General features: G+C 51.0%; 1 protein-coding gene across 2 annotated transcripts in view; it reads right to left on the bottom strand.

The window, feature by feature from the left end:
* LOC135261847 (semaphorin-6D-like) overlaps positions 1-16893 on the bottom strand; it is a 141756-nt gene extending 124863 nt beyond the window's left edge. For both annotated transcript variants that reach the window (XM_064348505.1, XM_064348504.1), the window contains exon 1: positions 16672-16893. The gene's annotated coding sequence lies outside the window, so the exon portion shown is untranslated. The remainder of the gene's footprint in view (positions 1-16671) is intronic.
* Positions 16894-24588: the final 7695 nt, after the last annotated feature.

Raw genomic sequence — 24588 nt, forward strand, 5'->3', positions numbered from 1 at the left:
AGCCCTCCACGAGGGCTTGGATCGGCAGGGAGAGCAGACCATGATGGAAATGTCCGGAAAGAAGCATTAGGCGGCCTCTGTTCAGATCCGTTAAAGATTTTCACGAGGACCTGAGTTTCCTTAACACCCCCCAACCCCGCCCCCCCCACCACCACCACCACCGAGGTCAACAGAAATTTGATTAATCACCAGTCTCCACGCCGAGAGACTTAGCAGCCGCTCATTATCCCGGATGAGGGGCCAGGAGACTGGATCAGGGTCGTATCAGGAGCAGTGGATCACGGGTTTGACGTGCTGGCCTTCACAAAATCAATGTGGTGCCAGGCAGGCAGGCAGGCAGGCAGGCAGGCAGGCCCAGGCAGGCAGGCAGGCAGACAGGCAGACAGGCAGGCAGGCAGGCAGGCAGGCAGGCAGGCCCAGGCAGGCAGGCAGGCAGACAGGCAGGCAGGCAGGCAGGCAGGCAGACAGGCAGGCAGGCAGGCAGGCAGGACTCTCCAGCTCTACCCCCCTACCTCTCCACCCCGCCCCCGCCCACCGCTGTTCTGATGGCGGAAATGGCGGTTAAGCCACAACTCCCGCGAGCCTCCAGAGAGGCTCAGACGCGACGGAACGCGGAAAAGCGAAAAGCGCAGAAGCAGAGAACCTCGCTAGGTCACGAGCGGCATCGCGTGCGATCACCGCCGTCACCACGACGTTTACACCCGAGCGGTCGCTCCGGGCCGGGCTGAGGGGAGGCAGACGGGGCCCCCAGAGGGGCGTCAGGGGGACGAGGGGGGCGTCAGGGGGAGGGCCCAATAAGGTGCTCCAGAAAAAGAGAGAGAGAGAATCCTGGGATAGCAGTGCCAGTGGGTTACTTCCATTCCTTTGTGTTCTCCCCCCTTCTAGCTAACCCCGCCCCCCCCCCCACCCCACCTCTGCTATTGGCAACTAAAATCTTTATAACCCCCCTCTCCAAAATACAAAAAAAGCTTCTCGCCCCTGTAGGAGCCAGTGTTCGGTCTTCTGATGGGGACTAGTGGGGGGAGGGGGGGGGGGGGGGATAGCCTGTAGGGGAATGTGCCCTCTGTTCATCAGCCACTTTGCTGCAGGGTGATTCCTGCATTACTGGGCGGGGGGGGGGGGGGGGGTGTTACGCCCGTAAATATGGGTCACATCAGCCCATAACCCAGTGATCCACATTCTCCTGACCCAGTTCATCCCCCCATCCCATAACAATGTCCCCGGGGGGGACGCCCTGGTATGACAGAACAAGACCCCCCCCCCCCCCCCCACCCTCCATACCTCAGAGCAGTGTTGTTTTCCTCAACTAAAATTATGACGCAATTTTTCAGCAACGCCCAGTTTTCCGACGACGACGACGGCGAAGACAATAACGTGACGAAGACGCCCTTTTGGAACGATGACGATCACGATAACTTGTTTTAAACACGCCCAGATGATTTGTGTTGCAGTTGCTTCGTTGCAGACATAAACATATTACAATCAGGGCTCGACATTAACACCCCACCACCAGGCCAGACGCGTGTAGAATTCGGCAGGGGCGTGCCACTCGTTCACTCTCACTAGCCTCTTTGGCCGGTGATGTTTCGGCAGCATCTTCTACGAAAAAGTAAATATTGTAGTTTTACAAAAAGCATCTGAAAATAGCTCAGTCCATTTGAGGTGAAACTACATGATACTACAACTCCCATGACCACTGTGTGGACACTGGCCACTCATCGGCCATTCGCTTCGCTCTCCCTCTCACGCTTCTCCGCAGCGGGAGAAAGTGAACTCGGCCAAAATCAAACACCTGAACACGGAGCTGTATACAAAAGTGCGTAGACCTTTTCTCGTTGCGGCTTCAAAGTGTTCGTTTAGTGACACTCCACGACAGGGTGGAGCGCAGATTCAGATTCTCCAGTACCGATCAGCGGCGACGAACACAGAAAACAACAGTGTGGTAAAGGAGCGTGAAGTTCCACCACACAGTTCAGTGACTTGGACAGATGGACGTCCATGATTTCAAAGTCCCTTTCGATTATTTGGCGCTGGAACAAAAGAAAAGAAGGAAGCAGGCTTGTCCCAGTGTTCGGTGTAACTGGTGGCATATGGTGCGCAAGCCAAGACAGGTGCAGCTATTGCTAAACAGCCATGACTGGTACTACGAAATCGCAACTTTTAATGAAGTCCTTCTATCTTTCTTTCGTGGATGGTTCCCCGAGGTTCACAATGAGCAAGGGTCCAGAGTTCCGGGGACAGAGTTCCGTCTGACGGACACATCGGTGTTGTGAGTGGTAAGCCCGCACCGTGCCTGGGGAGGGAGCGGGGCGGGTGGGGGAGTTTACAGGGTTTCCATTTTGGACAGTGAGGGCACGGCCGGCGGGGGTTTGAGGATCTAAGGGGCGAGAAAAGAGCTCATCGATCGCACAGGCCATTAGCCACCAGGAGATGGCGGACTGCACGGGGGGGGTCGCATTTTAGGGATCAATGCTGAGCTGGCATCGAGCTTTACAGCATGTGGACCGCCTAGCGCACAGAAGGCTAATCCAGGTCATATACGGGTCAGTGCATCTGGACTGCATCTGCGTAGCACTGATTTCTAAAAAAGCCCTGATTTGAAAACAGTGATTTGAAAACAGAAATTTTCAGACTTGTAAACTGCCACTTCCCCTTTAGCATTGTAAGCTACCTAATAATTTTGGTTTTACTTTGATTTTCCTTTAGTTTCTTTTTGATTTAATTTCTTTAAAAAGGCCAGAGGCACCGTTATCCTCTCCCTCTCCCTCTCTCTCTCTCTCTCCCTCTCTCTCTCTCTCTCTCTAAGCCAGTCCACATCCCGCCAGAAACGTTAAGCGGATTTCAGCCCAAACCGCTAACCTCCTCCTCTCCTTTTTCTGGGGGGAAAAGAAAGAAAAAAAATCGGAAGATAAGAGGCCCAGAGTTTCGCCCGCGCCGGCGGCCGCCGCCCCGCGCGCCGGAAGAGTGGGCGGAGTCGGTCGGGGTCGAACCGTTCCTGCCAGGGAGCGAGAGGAGGAGCCTCGGCGGACATCATCAGCGGCGGCCCAGGCGAAGGCCCGCGGCCTAAAAAACAACACTCATAAAGAACCGGGCAGAGCGCGCGGGCGAGAGCGAGCCGTGTGGACCGGCGGGGGGAGTGCGGGACCCGGCGCAGCGTCGCTCGGCAACGGAGCGCGAGGCTCCCGCCGATACACGGGGCGGGAGGCGGGAGGGACGCGTCCTGAGAGAGAGGAGCGTTCCGTCGGGGTGAATGTCAGCTTCCGCCACGGGTAAAAAAAAAAACCCCGGTTAAAATTTAAGCGGCATTTAAATTGCCGACTGAAACCTGGGGGAGAAAGAGGACGAAGGTGAGAATGCCGCGGTTTCACCGGTAAAGGTACCGGACGTGCCGAAGTGGCGAATTGGTGAAGAATTAGATAATTGGCCAGGCTAATTGGACCCAGGAACAGGAGTGGCTGCACCTGTGCGTAGTGAGGTAATCACTGCGCACAGGTTAAATCTGCCATCCCCACCCACACCAGGGAGCTCTCTGTCATGACAGGGTTTAACATCTGCTCATTTGGCTATACCATCTTGCCAAACCCTCGTGGAATAAAAGTGGACTGTTTTAACATCTTCTCCCTGTGTCTCTGTGCTGGAGGGCCCCAAAGAAAGCCACTTCGGTGGCCTGTGGCAGGCGTGTTTGTCACACAGACAAAGACATCATTGCCAGCAGTTCATCGAGACGAACGTCGTTTAAGAACGATAGCGAGAGCTCGTTGGAGCCGTGAGCGGCCGTTCGTTCGGACCCGCTCTCGACTGAGCTGAACGGCGCGCGTCGAACCCCGAAACGGCTTCTCGCTTCTTACGCGGAAGTCGGAGAAAGACGCCGCTGTGACTCGTCGTTGAATCACGCGCGGGTGAAGAGACGGAGCCGACTTTGGGAAGACGAGCGACGCGGCAGGTCCGCGTCCAGGAAGCGCGTTTAGGAAGCCGATCGCCGTTCCCTCGTCTAACCACCGCCTGCGCTGTGTGGACGAGCCCGTTCCCTCTGACACGCAAAATGAGCCCGTCTTTTTATCAGGATTAGTTAGGCGGTGAGCAGCAGGCTTCTACGAATAATGGAAAAAGGATTCGAACCGGTAACCTCTCAGCGGCAGTGAGCCCAATTCCTCTGTGACAAAGCGGGGGGGCGGGGGGGGTTAGGGTTAGGGTTAGTCACCGGCGTTTGCCTGCCACTCGGGGGAGTGGGGGGGGAGTGGGGGGCCGACTGGCCCCCGCTGAGACGGAGAGGCAATCCGAGGTAAAGAATTTCGGAGGTTTTTCATAAATTTGACCCCCCTCCACTTCTGTCACTGTACATATTTCCAGACGACAGGCCAGGCAGTCCAAGTCCACGCACTGGTCAATGCCGACCCCCCAATGCGAGTGTTTGCACACAGCTCAACCTCACGTCCCCGCTGCCGTGAATATTTTCACAGGAAATGCACCCCACTGCTTGGGGTTAAAGCCCCCAAATAACAGCCTCCCCCCCCCCACCCACCCAATTCCCGCTCACCCCCCAAAGTGCGTGTTTGTGCAGGAGAGCCAACGGACAAAAGTGACAGTTGACGGCTGAATGGAAGAGGAAGTTTATCCAAACTCCCGGGCTGACCGCCAACACTCCAGTCTCACGTACCGCTGGTCCCGCCCCCCCCCAGAAGCCCTTAGCTCCGCCCCCTCGCTGAAGGGCTCTCAGAATAGCCCTCGTTCCCTTTTAGGGACCGTCTGAAGCCTGCGGAGACCAGGAGCGAGGGCCGACCCAATAAAAACAAATTCCAGCGCCAAACAACCCACTGCCTTGCGCACACATACTGGCGTAAATATCATAAATATGCGATCAGAATGTTCTTAACCGAACATTCCAATGCTGATGTCACAATCAATACTGGAAATCGAACGTTCTAGAACACAGTCTAAAAAACATTCCAAAAAAAGTTCAGGGGCGTGCGTCATAAATCAGTTTTAAACCTTCAGCTGGTGATGAATAATCACCCATCTAACATGCTGGGAACAATTTCATGAAATAAATAAATAAAAAATGAAACACTTAAACACTTAAACATGGAGCAGCAGATCAGCAGTGAATGCTCATGCCTTTTTTAAAATCACTTATTTTTTTTTACCCTCACCTCAATCATTAAATTCTTAGCCATCAAAACTGATGCAGTCATACCGATGATTCATCAGCTTATTATGTTGTTGCGCATAGTGATGTAGTCACAGTACCGCGCGATCAAAATCCCACTCAATATCTGCCTGTGTGTTGATGCTACCACCAATCCAGTCTTCAACCCAATCTCACTCTCAGTCCTCCTTCTCTTGCCTTCTCTCTCTCTCTTTCATTCTCTCACTCAACCTCTTTTTCCTTCTCACTCGGTCTCTCTTACTCACTCAATCTCTAGCTGTCTCTTTCTCTCTCTCTCCTGACTCTTGGCCTTCCTCTCTCTATCGTTCCTACTTTCTGTTTGTCTGTCACATTGTCACCCTCTGTCTCTCTCTTGCCAATTCATTGTGCTTTATCCCTCTGTCACTGGGAGTTTTTCCCCCTCCATCTCTCCCTTCATTTCTCCTTTCCCTTCTTCCCTGGCTCTCCCTCTCCCTGTTTTGCTATTGCTTCACCTCTTTCCCTCTCTCTTTCCATCACTCTCTTCCCCTCTTTCCACCCCTCTTCCCCTCTCTTTCCAGCCCTCTTTCCCCCTCTTTCCATCCCTCTCTTCCCCTCTTTCCACCTCTCTTCCCCTCTTTCCCTCCTTTCACCCTCTCTTCCCTCTTTCCACCCCTCTCTTCCCCTCTTTCCCTCTGTTTCCACCTCTCTCTTCCCCTCTTTTCCCTCTCTTTCTACACCTCTCTCTTCCCCTCTTTCCGTCTCTTTCCACCCTCTCTTCCTCTCTCTCTCTCTCCCTCTCTCTCTCCTACATGATGAACAGACCATTCCTGCACAGCGAGGAATTTGCCGGAATTCCTCTTCCAAGAACACCCGCGCTCCCATTCCCAGAACGCTGGCGGGTGGAATTCCACACTTCGCGCCCGGCCGCGATAGAACTCCACTTCCTGCTGCAACGTCGCAGGAAAAAAAATAAAGAAATAAAAATAAATAAAACAGCACAGGGCTCCGCCCACTTTCCACAACCGTGCAGAGGCTTCAGCGTGGAGAACGCCACTAAACGCAAAAAGGCATTCACACCGAGAGATGCTTTATGAAACATACATCACCATCTTCATCCCCAAACCGCACAACACCCTTTCAGACGCTTCAGCCTAATCCACCTGCGGGCGCGATTAGAAAGCACACACAGCAGTTTATCTGGGGCTTTTCACAGGGAGAATGGGGGAGGCGTTCTTTAGGCCCGTTTCCAGGCCGTTGTTAGGAAAGGGCCGTTTCTCCCGTCATTAAGTGAGGAAGAGATCATTTGGCGCCGCGGGCGAGGACCTTGGCGTCTCGTAACGATGCGAAACGAGCGCCCCATAAACCCGCGAGCTCGTTAACGAGCGCCCCCGCTGCCAGAGCCGCGCGCGCAGCCCCAGCCCCGCCCCCGCCAGAACCATCCCGCTGAACTCTCCGCTGAGCGCGGCGGCGGCGGCGGCCGGGAGGCGGAGTCACCAGCGGCGGGTCGCGGTCTCGAATCCCGCTTCCCGCCGCAGCGACTGTGCCCCCGAGAAAGGTGAAGAGTGCCATCACGTCGGCAAACAGCCGCGCCGGCGTGATGGCACAGTGGTAACTGTACACTAAACAGGCGACGATGGCCCCTGTTAACCTGCCTCCATTAACACTTCAAAGGTGTGAGATCACAATACTGCTCTTGAATGAACATTCTAATGCTGATGTCACAATCACTGCTGGTAACAGACAGCAAATGGAGCGCTAGAACACTGATTTAGAATCTTGTAAAACGCATTCCGAGATTTACTACTCTTCAAAAGGTTTAAAGACAGCTGTCGATACAGTACACTGTGACGTCACAATGCAAGGGTTTAGTCAGAGCAGTTTTCCGATTGCGTTTAGGCCGATTCTTTAATATTTAGGCAATGCTGCAGATTCACTCATCTAGCAGAGACCCCAGAAGCGCCCCCCAGCCCCTGAAATTAGGCACAACGAGCGAAAGGATACAGGCACAGTGCCACTTATTGTCTATTAAACATAAAATAAAAATTGACATTTTCCTTCAGCTCAATGCTCATTGCAAGTGACACAGACAAAGGTATACACGGGTATATAAGGGTGAAATATTAGTTGAAATACTCCCCTCTGGATCTGACCCCAGTGCTTCTACACCAGCCAGTCGGCGCCAGACGCTTCCGCCGTGACCTTCGACCCCCGCGGCGGTGCGAGACGCGCTCGGCGCCGCGCAGGACCGCACGCGCTCGCTCGCGCGTGACCAGGTGTGCGGTCGCGGCCGGGCGCAGACGGGACCCGCGAGGGCCGGGGGCAGGATTGATCGCCCCCCCCCACGGGGTGCTGGGGGAACGAGGCAGAACGAGTGTGCTGTCTGATAAGCGGGGGGGGGGGGGGCCGCGCTCCCTCCCACAGCAGGAGGCGGCTTCTGAAGGCCACACCCCCCTCGGTCCTGCCAGCCATCTGCCAGGGGTTATGGATGAGGGGAGCGCTCGGGGGGCTGACAGGTAATCACTCACCTGTCTCAACACACACACTCACACACACACACACACACACCGGGCCGCCCGCCCGTGGAATCAGGGACCCCCGCAGGTCCAGGTCAACTGGGGGCGAGTCTGCCGGAACGGGCCCGTTCCCCTCCGTTTCACTGCCCACCCCCCCCCCCCCCCTCAGACCCCAACCCCCCTCCCTCCCTCCCCAAGGCCAATCAGCCGCCGGGTACTCCCACCGCGAAGCACAAGCGCAGCGCTCCGGACTGATGGAGATGTGTGTCTAATCCACACCCCATTTCCCCCATTACACGCAGGCCGAGCACAGGGCCCAGTGGAGCGGGCCAGAGAGGGCCACAGGCCCACCCGGGGCGAGCCCACCGCCTCTCCCTTCAGCATGAAGCCCCTACGCCCACAGCCTTTTCGGTAAATACACCGATTAAAACATACGGACTTCAGCAAACCTTACTGCAGCAGTGTAATACATGAACGTGAGAATAATGTAAATATTAGCCCCTGAATTCTGACGCATTGGCAATATCTTCATAATAATGATAACAGTTCTTTGCAATATTCTTACATAGAATAGTATTTTGTATTCTATTTAGGAATATGCTGTCGGGAAGGAATGTATTGCTGTTTTTGAGGATAGGTAAATAGATAAGTAAATGAATAACCAATGCTTGACCTTGCCAAGATTCCACACCTCCCCAGAGGGAAAACGTTTGGCGGGAAAGTGAATCCCGCCCCCCCCTGCCCCCCCCGCCCGCCCCCCCAAATCGTAGCAGGCGGGCATCACGGTGAACAAAGCGCCCTCTATTCGCTAACCGAACGCCGTTGCCCCGGGCAAAGTGCCCAGCTCACGGTTCATTCACATGCTGCTCACTCTCACTGCAGCGCTGGATATTTACCCAGGTAAATCATCAAGCGCCCCGCTCTGTGGCACAGCAGCAGCAATGTCGCATCCGGGATTCAAACCCGCAACTCTCTGTGTCGCACGGCCCGGCATGAGAACACATTTCCCTTTTTAAAAAAAAAAAGGTTTAGTCTTGTTGGCCAAGCAAGAACTTTCCCAGGGTTTCTCCTTCCTGTAGAGAGCGGACTTGTTTTAAGACCCTGCCCAGCAGAAGTTCTAGCACATTCTTTGAAAATAACTGAAATAGCTGATGCATGGGCAGGGTGACAGGGGTGACACGGTATGCTTTAGTATTGCCTTTTTAATTTGGGGGGGGGGGGGGGGGGCATTCTCTGGCTAGTGAGAGGGAACTGAGAGGAAATTGGCCTGTTCGACAGAGTGTTAAATTTTACAGAGCGGGACAGGCCCATAACACTAGAAAGGGGGAAAGATAGAATCTCCAACCCAAATCGTAAAAGGCCCCCCCGCCCCCCCCAAACAACACCCTAATCTGTGGCAAAGTGAGACTGAGCCCGGCTGAAAGGGAGGGAGGATCCGGCGGGTAGGAGAAGAAGAGCCAAACTGGAGGAGGACAGGCCGGGGGGGGGGGGGGCGGGGGGGGGGGGGTGGTGCTACGGTTATAAAACGCATTCCGCCGTTGGCCAGGCTACTGCCTGCATCTGCAGCGCAAATCTGTGGCCTGTGGGCGAATCACCAGCTCCAGGCACAGCTACGAGCCGGCTGAAGAGCCCCCGAGAGCCGTTCCCCAAAAAAAAACCTCCTCATATTAAAAAGAAAAAAACAGGATCAGCGGTTTACCTCTCAATTAAGCTTTTTTTTTTTTTTTTTTTTTAAACGCAGGCTCGTATATAATAGTCTGTGCATATTAAATGAGCGTGAAATTAATTTTCTGTGAGAAGTTAATGAGTTTTTTGGAGACGGAAACCCTCCCTCCCTCCCTCCCTCTCCAGTCCCCTGGCCCCCCCTGTCCCCATCACCTCCCACCCGCGAGGAGGCCATTAAATTTTTAGCGCTGAGCAGGAGTGCGGCAAACCGGCCGTTAGCGGGCTGATTAATAACGTAAATCAGTAGCCAGCTAGCGCTGCTAGCGACACAACACCCCAACAAACGGCTTCATTAAAAGAAGGGAGAGCGCTAGCTTTGCGACGCCAGCCGCTACCGCGAGGGACCGGGGCGACGACCTGGCCTGGCCACAAGGGGGCGACGCCGTCCCCACTGCGACTCCACCCACTCACAGGCACGTGCGCTTGAAACCGGGAGCTTGAAAACACCCAAAAAATTTGGGATCGTTCACACGAGAAAAAGGTAGGCTCGTGCATGCCTGGCACGGGCAACCAAACACTTCTCCTGGGTTTACTGTAGCCACAGGACCGCCATGCCTGGCCCTAATGAGAGAACGATTCGGGGTTTTAACAGGCCTTCGTTTTGTTGTCCAAGTAAACTGCACCCCCTTTTAACTCCAATCCTGGGGGGGCGCGGGTTTTCGAAACTTGCTTTCAGTCGGCGGCTAATTTGGGCTTTGGAAACAAGCTGTGAATCAGCTGCCAGTCAACGTGTTAAAACAAGCCCCCGAGCTGAGCGGATACACTGTGGAGGCCAGCACACACGGCGCCCCCAGTGGCCACAGTACACATCGCCGTTCGCCGGGTCAACGGCACGCTTATTGATTATGAAAGAGCCTTCCGGCAGCTTCCTGGCAAAAGCACGGTTTGGTGTTCCTGAGGCCAGCGCAGCGCTGCCAGGTTCTAAGCGTCTGCGCCTCGCTGCGGATAAGAGAGTCTGCTCAGGGTTCGGAATGAACCATTAACGCCATGCCCGACAGGAGCGGAACACGACGACGCCGGCAGCTTCCACAACCACTGAGACAGACAGGCAGACAGACAGGCAGGCAGACAGGCAGGCAGACACGCAGACAGACACGCAGACAGACAGGCAGGCAGACACGCAGACAGGCAGACAGGCAGGCAGGCAGACAGGCAGACAGGCAGGCAGACAGGCAGGCAGCACGAGACAGGCAGACAGGAGCAGACAGGCTGGCAGAGGCACGACAGGCAGGCAGCAGACAGGCAGACAGAGACAGCGCAAGCAGGCAGACAGGCAGACAGGCAGACAGACGCAGACAGGCAGACAGGCAGACAGCAGCAGGCAGACAGACAGGCAGGCAGACAGCAGACAGGCAGGAGACAGGAGACAGCAGGACAGGCAGAGACAGGAACAGGGCAGACAGGCAGACAGGCAGACAGACAGACAGACAGACAGACAGGCAGACAGGCAGACAGGCAAGCAGACAGACAGGCAGACAGACAGACAGACAGGCAGGCAGATGGATGGACAGACAGACGGACGAACAGACAGACAGACTTCTATATTTGTGCTCTCTTTCTCAATCTTCTTGTTCTTCATCATGAACGCCATTTTAAGCTTTAAAAAAGTACTTAAAGCCTTTCTTCCTCACACTAATGAACCCTGATTACCATTAGTCATTTACTCGGGTGAGTTTGTTTATATTTGCAGGAGGAGGGGTTGGTGGGGGGGGCTGTCATGTTCATTGTAAACGGCCAGTACGTGTCATGGGGGGGACATGTTCCATTAGAGCAGTTAATTGGATCATTTTCGTTCATTTTTTTATTTCAATTAACGCGTCTGAACATTAATTTGGCATAGTAACTAATCAAATCTTGCAATCAAGAGCCTGAATGGATGGGGGGGGGGGGGAAAGACTCAATTCCCACACTCCAGAGCCAGGGGGTCCAGGGGGACACTTTTATCCAGAGCAACGTCTTACACAGCATCTACATAGCATTGTATCCGTCGACTGATTTTAACGCTTGCCCGATATCGTCCATCGACCGACCAACCAAATTCAAAACCAGTTACCGAATTGTCTGAAGCAGAACCCAGGGATCCCCGCTCGGGTGCACCCCAGGACCGGCGTACCAGTCAGTCCGAGACACAAAAAAGGGGCGTAAATTATGTTCACTAAATTATCTCAGCCGAAGCCTGCACCAACAGCAGACCCCTAACCCAACTGGTCAGTTGAAGTTGACGGACAGGGGTGTAAACCAATGGCATTGCACTTTTGACCTCGGCGTCGTTTGAAGCTCTGGAGAGAGGATCAGAGACAGTGCAGAGGCACAGCCTTTGACCTGTGACAGTTTACGTGACCGGAACAATCCGGAACACCGTAACTGTGCTGCATGAGCCAAAACAGACAGCAGTGTACCGTCACAGGGCAAGGAACTGGGCTCGCAACCGTAAGGCTGCAGGTTCGAGTCGCAGGCAGGACACCGCCGTTGTACCCTTGAGCAGGGTACTTAACCTAAAACTGCCTCGGTATTTCCCCAGCTGTGTAAATGCACACTATGTAAAAAATGCTAAAGGTGGGGTCTGGGTAAGAGTGCTGGCTAAATGCCAGTGTAATACATATAATGCAAAACTGTCTGGCACACCTGAAGCTAATATGCCTCAAATAAATAAATAAATAAATAAATAAACAAAAGAGCCCATTTTGGGAATAAACCAGCTGTCATCCATCACCATTCGTACGCATTTTCCTTATTCTTACGATAACTTAATCGCGGCTAGGCCAGGGAGATCTTCGAGCCGTTACCGTAAAGTTAATTATGCCTGTAAGCCCGCGAACTTTCCCCCAATTAATTGCTGCATCATCGGGGCAACATCTGGCTAATTAAAATCTCCCCACTAAAAAACCAACCAGCTGGCTGGAGCTCGCATTTAAGGAGCCATAGCCAATACAGTATGGGGGGGGGGGGGGTGAAAGGAATCCAGAATGAGGGGGTGAGGAAGGAGTGTATCTCAGGATAACAAAGCACTTGTTTGGTGTGCGTGCATGTGTGCGTGTGTGTGTGTGTGTGCCTGTGTGTGCGCATGCGTGTGTCTGCGTGTGCGTGTGTGCACGCGCGTGTGTATGTGCGTGCATGCTCGTGAGTGCATGCACAAGTGTGTGCATGTGTGTGTGTGTGTGTGTGTGTGCCTTTCACTCCCAAAGCTTAACATCTGGTGAAAGCAAACTCAGTATAAAGGCAAATATTGTGTTTGAAGACACAACCCTGAGGCTCACTCATTAACGAATCCCACCCAACCCTCGCTCACACACACACACACTAAATAAGCCCGGGATTCAGAGAGCATATTTCAAGGCAGGCTAATCTGCCGAGATGCGGCAGGTGTTAACTGTGGGCGTCGGGCATAACCAGGCAGACGCTCCCATGATGCAATGCAAACAAACGCCGTTCTCCCAAAGGGGACTCGCGCGCTTCGTTTCGTCAAAAAAAAAAATAAATTCAGAGGAACCGTTTCTGCACATTTGTTTGTTTTTGTTTTCCGTAAACATCAGGTAAAACAAACAGCTGAAACAAACTTATATGTGTATAAAATAAAAGCTTTTTTTTGTTTTAAATATTCATGTTTTTCGACCTCGGAACTTCCTCCCACAAAGCAGCACTGAAGTGGAACTTGAGCACTGAGTCTTGTGTTCTTTGAACAGACAAGACTGTAACCTCTGTAAATCCCAAAATGTAAGCCAAAGGACCTTCTGCACAAAGTACACACTTTTCAAAGCACTAAATTCTCAGCAAGAAAGAGGCTTCATTTCCGCATTTGCTTTTCCCTAGTGTTACATAATTCATGACCCCAACCTCAGCAGAGGCGAAAAAGCAACAACAGATCCCTCTAAAAAATGCAACCGAGAAGTTATTTTGAAAAAACAACACCTCCCACCTCGCCCCGATCTTTTCTAATGGCTTCCCTCGTTCCTTGAAAGAGTGAAGGAGCTACTTTTTCTAAAATCGGCCTGCTGTAATGAGGCCTGGGAAGATGACGGCCTGTCATGAGGCCTTCTTGCTGAGGGGAGTGATTCAATCTAACCACCGTGGGGCTCCGATGTCAATGTTGGGTATGCTGACGCCCGAGAAAAGTACAACACATCACCAGCTTTCCAGTAACCGACCCAACGTTCCCCTTCACTTTTCCCTGATTGGCCAGACGCACCGACTACAAAATCTCCAGCAGCTTCTCTGTCCTCACCAAGAAGCGGGCACAGGTTAATTATGAATCGACTGAGCACAAAAGGCACATATGTCAGTAAAGTACGTCTGCGACGAGAGAGAGAGAGAGAGAGAGAGAGGGAGAGATTGGGAGGTTGATGGGGAAATTAGGGCGATAGGTAATCTTTCCAAACATAACGCAATTAATGCAATTGGCCAAAACGAGTCAAGCAGCGTTCTGCGTTTATGTTCAGGCTACTAGATAGCACAGAATGGCAGATAATTCTCCGTGTTAAGCCCCTGTCAGCTTTTTTTGGCAGCAGCCGGAAAATGCACAGTTTGCAATGCGGACTCTCCATGAATCGCTTCTAATGAATCGGCGCCTGTCCTTGTGATCACAAAGCGTCGAGCGCGCATGTCATTAATTCATCCGAAATGACACCTCTTCCTCTACCTACCGCGCGCAGAGGCAGCGGGTTCACTCGCTCAAAATAGGCTATAGTATGGTTTATCTTCACAACAACCCAGTTTCGTTATTCATTGTTAGGTATCTAACTGCAAGAAAAAACAAAACAGTTTTTCAATTTCGCACATAATCAAAGGGGAAAATTAACACGCCATGCAGGAATAGATCTTGTTGAATTAAATTTAAAAGGTGATTAAATTAAGCGGTTCCGTTCAACAGGGGAGCTTTGGCCAGTGTGCAATTCGAAATGAATTTAGTAAATATGGTAGCAGTGGGCAGTTTATTATTGCGAACGGTCAATATCACATTTTCCATCTCCATTAGCGTGGCATAAGCCAAAGTCGGTTTCATAACCACTTCGGGGGCTGTTGAGCGGAACTTCAATATTTCTGTTGGCGTCCTTGCCGTTTAATCTGGCCGCGCGGAAGAGTGCGAGCTTGGCGCTTCTTGATGCATTTAAATTGTGCCTAACCAACGCACGCCTCACTGAATCAGCTGTAGGCTACAGCAGACTAATTTAATGACTCAAGAGGCCAGACAGTAACAAATGAAGGAGTCTTCTTAAAACGCTGATCACACATCACTTACAGCTCGATCCAAATAATAAATAAATAGCCTAAATGTAAATATTAACGGCCTGAGATTTATATTGGCCTAAACATCCGATCTTTCTCCGGGAAGAACGGACAAATGAAATCTGTTTTGAAACGGATGCGCTCGTGGCATTTGACAGGTGGACTAAGCTGCTTATTGCTCAAGCCAGTTTATTCGTGATATACGTAATTGAATGCACGCGATGCACAATGGAAAGAGCCATTTAGAAAAGTTTACGGACATCCTTCCCAGTTCTCCCAACGGCTAATATATTATCTGACAGGGAAACGGGGAAATAATACGAATGTTGTAGCGGTTCCCAGTGGCTGGTTCATTCGCACAATGCGTTTCGGAGCGACCTGCAGAATTAACCCAGTCCCTTGATTTTTAAACTGCAAAAAAGGACTGAAATAGGACGGACCACGACAAATCCTGTGACTGTCCGTCTGTTTGGTTAAATAAACCTCGTCGTACACTGTGACACGAAGTAGCGCAACCAATACAAAAGACGACCCGTGAAACGCGAAAATGGAATGGAAAAAAGATTGCTACGTCTTTAATTCTGTCTCAAACCAGGACGACCCACAGGTAACAACACGGCCTTCATTCGCTACGATATGCAATAAATCGTTCTATAATCACCCCGTGCCCCCTCCAACTAAAACATTCAACACAATCTATTTTGAACTAAAGCGATGGAAAGCTATTTGGATTTTAAAGTCATATGGTATCTTGACTTGATATAACTCGGAGCAAATATCCCGTGCTTAGGAGTGAACGTTGGATGGAATAACACAAACGACAAAGCTCAATATTCTTGGATATTACCTCAATTAGTTACCCTCTCGCAATTGATAATGCATGGCGTATCTGGTCACAACAGTGCAGTCCCGAATCTGTGTCAACCCTGAATCGAGAATTTAACACGCTCCGTTCTGTCAGCCACTATCCACATTTTTCGAAAGACAAATATTTCACACGCAAATCCGCTGACGTTCAGTTAAAGAACCTTATACCCTCGAAGTAAATACCAAGGTCTCGTGCCCAGATTAGTGAGGAATGGTTGTGCTCCGCGCTGTCATTACAAGCGCGGTCACATCTCGATGAAATATTTGCACATCCGCAAGTATTAGCCTATTCCTCAATCTTCGCATCAGGAGGCGCTTTTATATTTCACTGATTAAGTAGAGTACAGTACAAAAACGATCCGTTTCGTTTCAAAAAGGCCAACTTCTGTTTTCAAGAGCATTATTCTCCAGAACGGTGAGGGGCAACGTTAGCATGTGGTACTATATATACTTATTAAGCAGCAGCCTTTATTCAAGCAGCAGTACTTATATCTGAAGTTCATTCCGTGACTTCTTTTGCGGAACGCTGGCGAGATGTGTGCCAATGAGCTTAAAGTCATATGTCTTTGAGGCGATTAGCCGCAGTTTGTCCTTGGCTAAGAACAGCCGTTGGCGCTGATCTCTTTTGCAACATGCAATTAAACAGCGCTTTTAGGTATTTACAGACTCGCAAATGTTGCTGTGAAATACCTTATCCCAGCAATGCTCACGATACGCTCCGTGCTACGACAGGAACGCCACGCGAGCCGATCAAATCAGAAACAAAGATCAAAACCATTAGTAAACAAGTGTTCTTGAGTAAGAGAGGTTCCGAACGAGATACGATTACCTTTACCGCGACCGGCTCCGTGTTTCGTTCAGAACCAGCCAAAGGACACGTATACATTGTCAAGCAACATAGTAGACTATGTTACTGATAAGACCGTAGCGGGAATTTGATAAATGTTTACACACACATCACATATATGTGCATGTAAGCGTCGGTCTGTCACGCGAAGTGCTGTGCAAGGTTCACCGCTGTCAGTCAAGAAAGGCAACTTTAACGCGTGCAGTTTCATTACATGCGCAAAGTTAGTCCTAGAGACAAACAACATTGAATCGCGCGACGATTACGACTTTTCCCCCTCCGCAAAAAAGAAAACAATACAAAAAAAGGAAACGGGCGCATCACACACACAGCACCACGTCTCACATGTCGCAAGAACAATCGCTGACCTTTTTTTTATCCAATTCCTGGTGCCGATTGAAGTCGTCTGATGTTTCTTTAATCGAGGAAATAATCCATTGTTCCACAACAGCTACAATCGGAATGTCACAACCGCGAGAGGAAACGACTCCCGTCCCTGCTCCTTTAAGGGGTTTGTAATCCTCGAGACGTTTGACTACTGCGAAGGACCGCTCCTGATATCGGACTGAAAGGCAAACGCACCTCCCCGACTCTACGGCGGCGTCTCGCCTTGGACACGCCTTCCTCTTTTGCATGAGCAAGCCGGGCGACCAATTACGGAGCTAGGACTGAAGCCCAATCTTCATTTATCGCTAAATGTACCCCCCCCAACAACATCACCTCCACTTAAAAGATACATTTCGAGATCCTTACGTAGTTGAAGTTGAAGTATTTTAATACGGTCTACGGTTGAAGCACATGGGCGAAGGTTCTACTCTTACTTCAATAAGCTTTACCTAATACTACCGTTTGAACAGTGCAGTGTTGTTGTGCATTTGTTATCATTCCAAAAATAAAAATAAGAAAACACAGCAACTACAAACAATTGAGCCTACACTATGTGTAATTAACTGCGCACAGCTGCCGGGAGCAGAGACATTTCTAGCAATATAAACCCACCTCAAATTCAAATGACAATAAAATGAAAGACCTATGAAATGATTCCTGATGGCAACAAACTCAGATTCCTGCTTTAAGATTCCTCAGTATGTTTGTGTTGTTTCTGAATTGCAACACAACATTGAAAGCCAAGGGCATCAACGATGTGCCCGGCATAAGCTTTGCATGTGTATGCATGTGGGAGTGCGTGTCTGTGGTGGCGTGTCTGTGTGTGTGCACATCTCCCTTGTGCATGCTCTGCATAATCAATGCCTAGGCTGTGTGCGCGTGTGTGTGTGTGTGCATGTGGTGTGCGTGTGAGCATTTGTGCCACAGGCCGGAGCGTGCGCGTTTCCCCCGGGTCACCCCCCCGGGGGTCCCGGGGGCCCTGCCCGCTCGGTGCCCGGACGCGTGTCGCAATTAATCAGCCCGCGGATGAATTATTCACCGCGCGTCGCCGGAGCCAGATCCACCCTCGCCAAACACGCGTCAAACAGACACGTTGCTAAAGAGCCTACTGAGCCTGCCGCTTCTGCTGCGACCAGTGTTCTGTGAGTCCTAGGGAGTCACGCACTGACAGTGTTCTAGAGCAGGGAGGTACGCATCGACAGTGTTCTAGAATTGAGAGGCATCAATTGTAAAGCGCTTTGGATAAAAGCGCTATATAAATGCAGTCCATTTACCATTTAGAAATGCGAGAACACACTTTGCCACTGTGCTAGAACTAGGCTGCGCACATCACTAGTGTTTTAGAACTTGGAGGCACACGTTGACAGTGTTCCAGAATGGGGAGGGAAACTTTGGCAGCGTTTTATAATGGGGAGAAACGCACTGACAGTGTTCCAGAATGGGGGAGGCACACTTCAAGAGTGGTGGGATGGGGATAAAAAACCCCTGTTCTGTTCTGGAGCCTAACATCCTGCAGATTACACAAAGGCAGGCAGGTATTTATGGTGCACGCGCGTGCCTCACGCAGTTCCTGCAGTCAATGGGGATGAGCTCTCCAGACATATTTAAAGCACTACAAACCCGCACTGATCTTTACAGTGCAAGGATGCACCTCATAAGCGTGGCACAGCGCGAGAAATGAGTCACCCAGAGACCTGTTTTTTCAGTCCATGAAAGTGAAACTGTGAATCATCTTAGTGTGACATTTTCACATTGTTAAAAAACGAAATCTAATAAGAAATATAAATAAACAGTTGACTCCGGAGGGCAGGCAATCAGCACGCTCGGCATGGATGTGAGGGACGTTCGGCCGCAAAGGATGCTGGGAAGCCGCTCTGTAACATTCTGAAGGGCGTGCCCAATTTGCATTTTAAGAATACGTCTGACAGCCCGTCTAATTCTGCTCTGCCCCGCGGTGACACTGCAAATCGGTTTTCAACCTAATATTCCTGCGATGCTGAGAGCTGATTAAAAAAAAAAGTTTTGAGAAAAGAAAACTGGCACTTTGGCTTTGGACAGGGCTTTTACACACCTGTGAAAAAATAATGATGGATCTCTGTGTGCAGATGCGACCAAGGCAATGTCATTGGTTTGGCGGCAGTGTAGTGTGGTGGGTAAGGAACTGGTCTTGTAACCTAAAGGTCACAGGTTCGATTGACAGGCAGGACACTGCCGTTGTACCCTTGAGCAAGGTACCTAACCTGGATTCAGTATACACTCACCGGCTCACTTCATTAAGTGACAGGAGTGGCACCCGGTGTGGTCTTCTGCTGCTGTAGCCCATCTGCTTCAAGGTTTGACGTGGTGTGCATTCAGAGATGCTCTTCTGAATGCCTTGGTTGTAATGAGTGGTTATTTGAGTTACTGTTGGCTTTCTATCAGCTCGGACCAGGCTGGCCATTCTCCTCTGACTTCTGCCATCAACAAGGCATTTTCGCCCAGAGAACTGCCGCTCACTGGATATTTTCTCTTTTTCGGGTCATTCTCTGTAAACCCTAGAGATGGTTGTGTGTGAAAATCACAGTAGATCAGCAGTTTCTGAAATACTCAAACCAGCCCGTCTGGCACCAACAACCATGCCACGTTCAAAGTCACTTAAATAACCTTTCTTCCCTATTCTGATGCTTGGTTTGAACTTCAGCAGATTGTCTTGACCATGTCTACATGCCTAAATGCATTGAGTTGCTGCCACGTAATTGGCTGATTAGATATTTGCGTTAACTGGTGCAGTTTGCAGTTGAACAGGTGTACCTAATGCAGTGGCAGGTGAGTGTATATTCAGCAGTACAAATGGATGCAATGTAATGCTATGTAGAATGTTGTCTGCTGAAGGCCTGTAATGTAATTCATGTTAGAACTGTTGGGTTGCTGGGTTGCTCTCTCAGTAATGAGCGAGTCCCACGGTCTTGGACCAAATCCGGCCCGTGCCAGTACCGGCTGTGGCCCACAGGGGCGCTGCAAAGTGGGCTTCACGTTGCTCAGGGATACGGGAGCGATGCAGTCGGTAGGGATACAGCGGTGTTCGTCGCTTGAGTGACACCTGCTGGCCGTCCGGCAGCCCGTGGCCAGCCCTCCCTGCGCACGCGTATGATTGGGCGTCCTCCGCCCCTGCTCTGCACGTGCGCCGCGGGGTGAAAAGAAGCAGCTGGCTGGCAGGTGTGTGTTCAGAGGAGAACCGCAGGTTGCCTTAACATTTTTTAAGAGAAAAGCGTGAAATAAGTTTGAAGAAAAAAAAATTCAAGGGCATTCGTGTGAATGGACCCATGTGCAAGTGACACTGAAATTAATGTTCGGAAGAAGCTTTTTGAGGATTGGCACCACTCAAATTTCTAGACTGGATTTATAAACCTCTTGTTCCATTGTTTCCATCGATGTACCAAGTCATAATTTCATTGATCAGCCTCGCCGCGCACTACAAATTTATTACAGTGTTCATCGATCAAGAGTGATTTCATCAAAGCAATTTTCAAACCGATCTGAATTTCACAACAGCGAACAAAGGCGCGGAATTGGCTCGATCGCGTAGGCACGTGCAGGTCCTCTTTTATTTTTGGCGCTGTGAATAACACACTGTACGCACCGAGGCTCTGATTGTTCAGGCTCAGGAGCTGGAAGACTCCCCTTCTGCATCGCCAAAGCTTTATTTTCAAAATAAAGAGAGAGAGAGAGAGAGAGAAGGGAAAAAAAACAAGCGGAGGAGGAAACGTCGGAGTGCCGGTGGGGGGGGGGGGGGGTGGGGGTTCTTCGGCAGACTAAGCAGGTTTTCTTGGGCAGATCGTTAATCTGTATTGACAAGCTGGGAGGGAATGGGTAAGGAGGACATTAGCCATATTGAGGGAAGAAGGGGGGGTTAGGGTGAGGGGGGGGGGCATATGGCTCATTAAGTATGCTAATACTCCGCTGCATACAGAGAACTGGAGCTGACCTGAGACCAAGAGTTTTTTGCCTCCATTTTACATGGAGCTCAGGCCGGGGTGGGGGGGCAAGGGGAGGCATTATTCAGCGTTTGTTGTTGGCTTCTGGCAGCAGATTTTGGGCTGTGGTCTCCTGTGCAATGACCAGGCGAGACCAGAGAGGCAGTGTGGAGCAGTGAGCAGACTGACCAAGAGCAGAGGCTGCCCAGAGCACTACAGCGCTACAGTACTGTACACACTAACAAACACACGCACACCATACGCACTCACACACACACTAACACACACACACGCACACCATACGCACTCACACACACACTAACACACACACCCACACCATACGCACTCACACACACACACTAACACACACACACACACCATACACCATACACACTCACACACACACTAACACACACACGCACACCATACACACACTAACACACACACGCACACCATACGCACTCACACACACACTAACACACACACGCACACCATACGCACTCACACACACACTAACACACACACGCACACCATACGCACTCACACACACACTAACACACACACACGCACACCATACGCACTCACACACACACTAACACACACACGCACACCATATGCACTCACACACACATACACACACTCACACACACACACACACACTATACACACACGCACACACACACACACCCCCGCACGCATGCACATAGACAGACACACACACACACACTCACACACACACACACACCATACACACACATATACACACACACATACACACACGCACACATACACACGTACACACATACACCACACACACACACACAACACACACACACACACACACACACACACACTACACACACACACACACACATACACACACACACACACACACCATACACACACATACACCACACACACATACACACACACACATACACACACACACACTACACACTACACACATACACACCAACACACAACACACACACCACCACCACACATACACCACACACACATACAACGACACACATACAACACACACACACACACATACAACACCACACACCACACACACAACCACACATACCACACATAACCACCAACACACACACACACACACACACACACACACACACACACACACACACACACACACACACACACACACACACACACTACACACACACCACACACACACACAACACACCCACACACACACACACCCACACCACACACACACCACACACACATACCCCCCACATCTACCATTCGTTTCTCTCTCCCTCGTCTCTCTCCTGATGCAAAGCTAACCCTCTTCCGATGAGAAGAGAGCTCAAACAACCAGCACCAATCCTTGTAGTAATAAGTGTCCTGATACCCGAATCATACTTCCTTTGTGAGTTGCAACTTATAAATATTATTTTTAGCTGCTGTTCAATGGCACTGCAGCAGCTAAGACTAGAGCTCCCAATCTCTCTCTCTCTCTCTCTCTCTCTCTATCTCTCTCTCTCTAACCCCTTCTCTCTCTGTACCCTCTTCTCTCTCTCTTCCCCTATCTCTCTGTCTCTACCCCCTTCTGTCTTCCTCTTTCTCCCCCTTGTTCACTCTGTCTCTCTCTACCCCTTTCTCACACTGTCTCTACCCCCTTCTCTCTCTCCATCTCCCCCCTTCCCCTCTCTGTCTCACCCCTATTTTCACTCTCTCCCTCTTTCACACTCTGCCTCTACCCCTTCCCCCCCCCCTCTCTTTTGCTCTTTCTCTCCCTCAGTGTTCAGCGATCTCAGGCACCCTGTGCTCTGCTCTGGGGTTTGCGCCGTACAGTTATTCTCCCATGACAGCAGCGTTTTTCGGTTTGTCCCTTAGCTCCCCGCCGTTCCCCTTCGACCGGGAAGTGGTCATTCCGCCTCGGATTCCCGAGCGTTGATGGAATCACGAGGTCAGGCTCGGCGCGTCTTGCTTTCCTTGGCTGCTGGGCACAAAGTCTTCGGGTTCCTGCAGTGCTTTGCGAGTATCATAAATCTGTCTCCTTGTTAACAAAGAAAAATAATAAGAATAATAACAATGCATTAAATATTTAAACTCTGTCCTAATCAAATCTCACGTCGTCATTTTTCAGCCTCGTACCTTGATTTCAACGAAAAAGATATATTCCTCATGCAGGGCTGATTGCTCACAAGTTTTGTACGCAATTATTTTGGGAAGCTCTCATTAAAAAAAAAACAAAGAAACAAAACAATAAAAATCAACCATTACATTATTGTCTCTAACAGAGCAGCAGAAATGACGGTGGCATGTTGCGGGTGCTGATTCTGTAGCTGCTCATAAATCCTACTTTAATTTTAAAGCAGGAGGTCCCCCTGCAATCAGCGAGGTGCAATTCGTTACCTCTGTGTACAATCACGGGAAAATCATTTCCTCAGCATTTCACTTTAGCTGGCTTCATGGCTTGTTTTTTCCCCACAGGTATGTTGACCTGCTTCACACTGGCCCCCAGAGGTACAGGGACTGTCTGCTTTACATAGAGCAACATAGAGCAGGGACACTGCACAGGAAGTGACAGGAAGTGATGTCACTCTCCACGGCCGTTCACCTCTCCTGCCCTTTGGACGAAGGAGTTGAGTGAATCTCAAGCTCCAGCTGCACAAAAATAATGTGCCAAGACGGGATTGTCACACAAAGTGTGTGTGCGTGTGTTTGTGTGCACGTGTGTGTGTGTGTGCGCGTGTGAGTGTGTGTGTGTGTGTGTGCATGTGTGTGTGTGTGTGTGCGCATGTGTGTGTGTATGTGAGTGTGTGTGCGTGCGCGTGTGAGTGTGTGTGTGTGTGTGTACGTGTGTGTGTGTGTGTGTGTACGTGTGTGTGTGTGTATGTGTGTGTGTACGTGTGTGTGTGAGTGTGTGTGTCTGTGTGTGTGCGTGTCTGTGTGTGAGTGCGTGTGTGTGTGCGTGTGTGCGTGCATGCGTGTGTGTGTACGTGTGTGTGTGTGTGTGTACGTGTGTGTGTGTGTACGTGTGTGTGTGTATGTGAGTGTGAGTGTGTGTGTCTGTGTGTGTGTTTGTGTGCGTGCGTGCGTGTGCGTGTGTGTGCGTGCGTGTGTGTGTGTGTGTGTGCGTGTGTGTGTCTCTGTGTGCGTGCGTGCGTGTGTGCGCTGTGTGTGGACGATGGTTGGTGATCTCAGTGTGCTATGTGCCAAGACGGGATTGTCCACGTGTTGTGCAGTGTGTTTGTGTGATGTGTGCGTGTGTGAGTGTGTGTGTGTGTGTGTGTGTGGGTGTGCGTGCGTGTGTGTGTACGTGTGTGTGTGTGTGTGTATGTGTGTGTGTGCGTGTGCGTGGTGTGTGTACGTGTGTGTGTGTGTGTGTACGTGTGTGTGTGTATGTGAGTGTGTGTGTCTCTGTGTGTGTGTGTGTGTGTGTGCGTGCATGCGTGCGTGTGTGTGTGTGCGTGCGTGTGTGTGTGCGTGTGTGCGAGTGTGTGTGTGTGTGTGTGTGCGTGTGCGTGCGTGTGTGTGTATGTGTGTGTGTGTGTGTGTGTGTACGTGTGTGTGTGTATGTGAGTGTGAGTGTGTGTGTCTGTGTGTGTGTGCGTCTGTGTGTGCGTGCGTGTGCGTGCGTGCGTGTGTGTGTGTGTCTGTGTGTGCGTGCGTGCGTGCGTGCGTGTGTACGTGTGTGTGTGTGTACGTGTGTGTGAGTGTGTGTGGAGTGCGGTTGTCATGGAATCGTGGCTTATCGGCGGCTGAAAGCACACAGGAAGCAGACGGCCCGGGACGCGTGTGATCCGGCTCAGTGACCGGCGCTGCGAAAAGGAAAACAGCAGGAGGGCGGCCAGCCGGAGCGAGGAGCCGTCCAGCCTCATCGGCCCGTGTGATGAAGTCATATCAACCGCAGAGGAGCGATTGGAGGTGGCCGCCACCCCCACCGCTGTCTCCTCCATCGCCACCGAA

This window comes from Anguilla rostrata, chromosome 8 (assembly GCF_018555375.3).
Source record: "Anguilla rostrata isolate EN2019 chromosome 8, ASM1855537v3, whole genome shotgun sequence".
Lineage (NCBI taxonomy): Eukaryota > Metazoa > Chordata > Actinopteri > Anguilliformes > Anguillidae > Anguilla > Anguilla rostrata.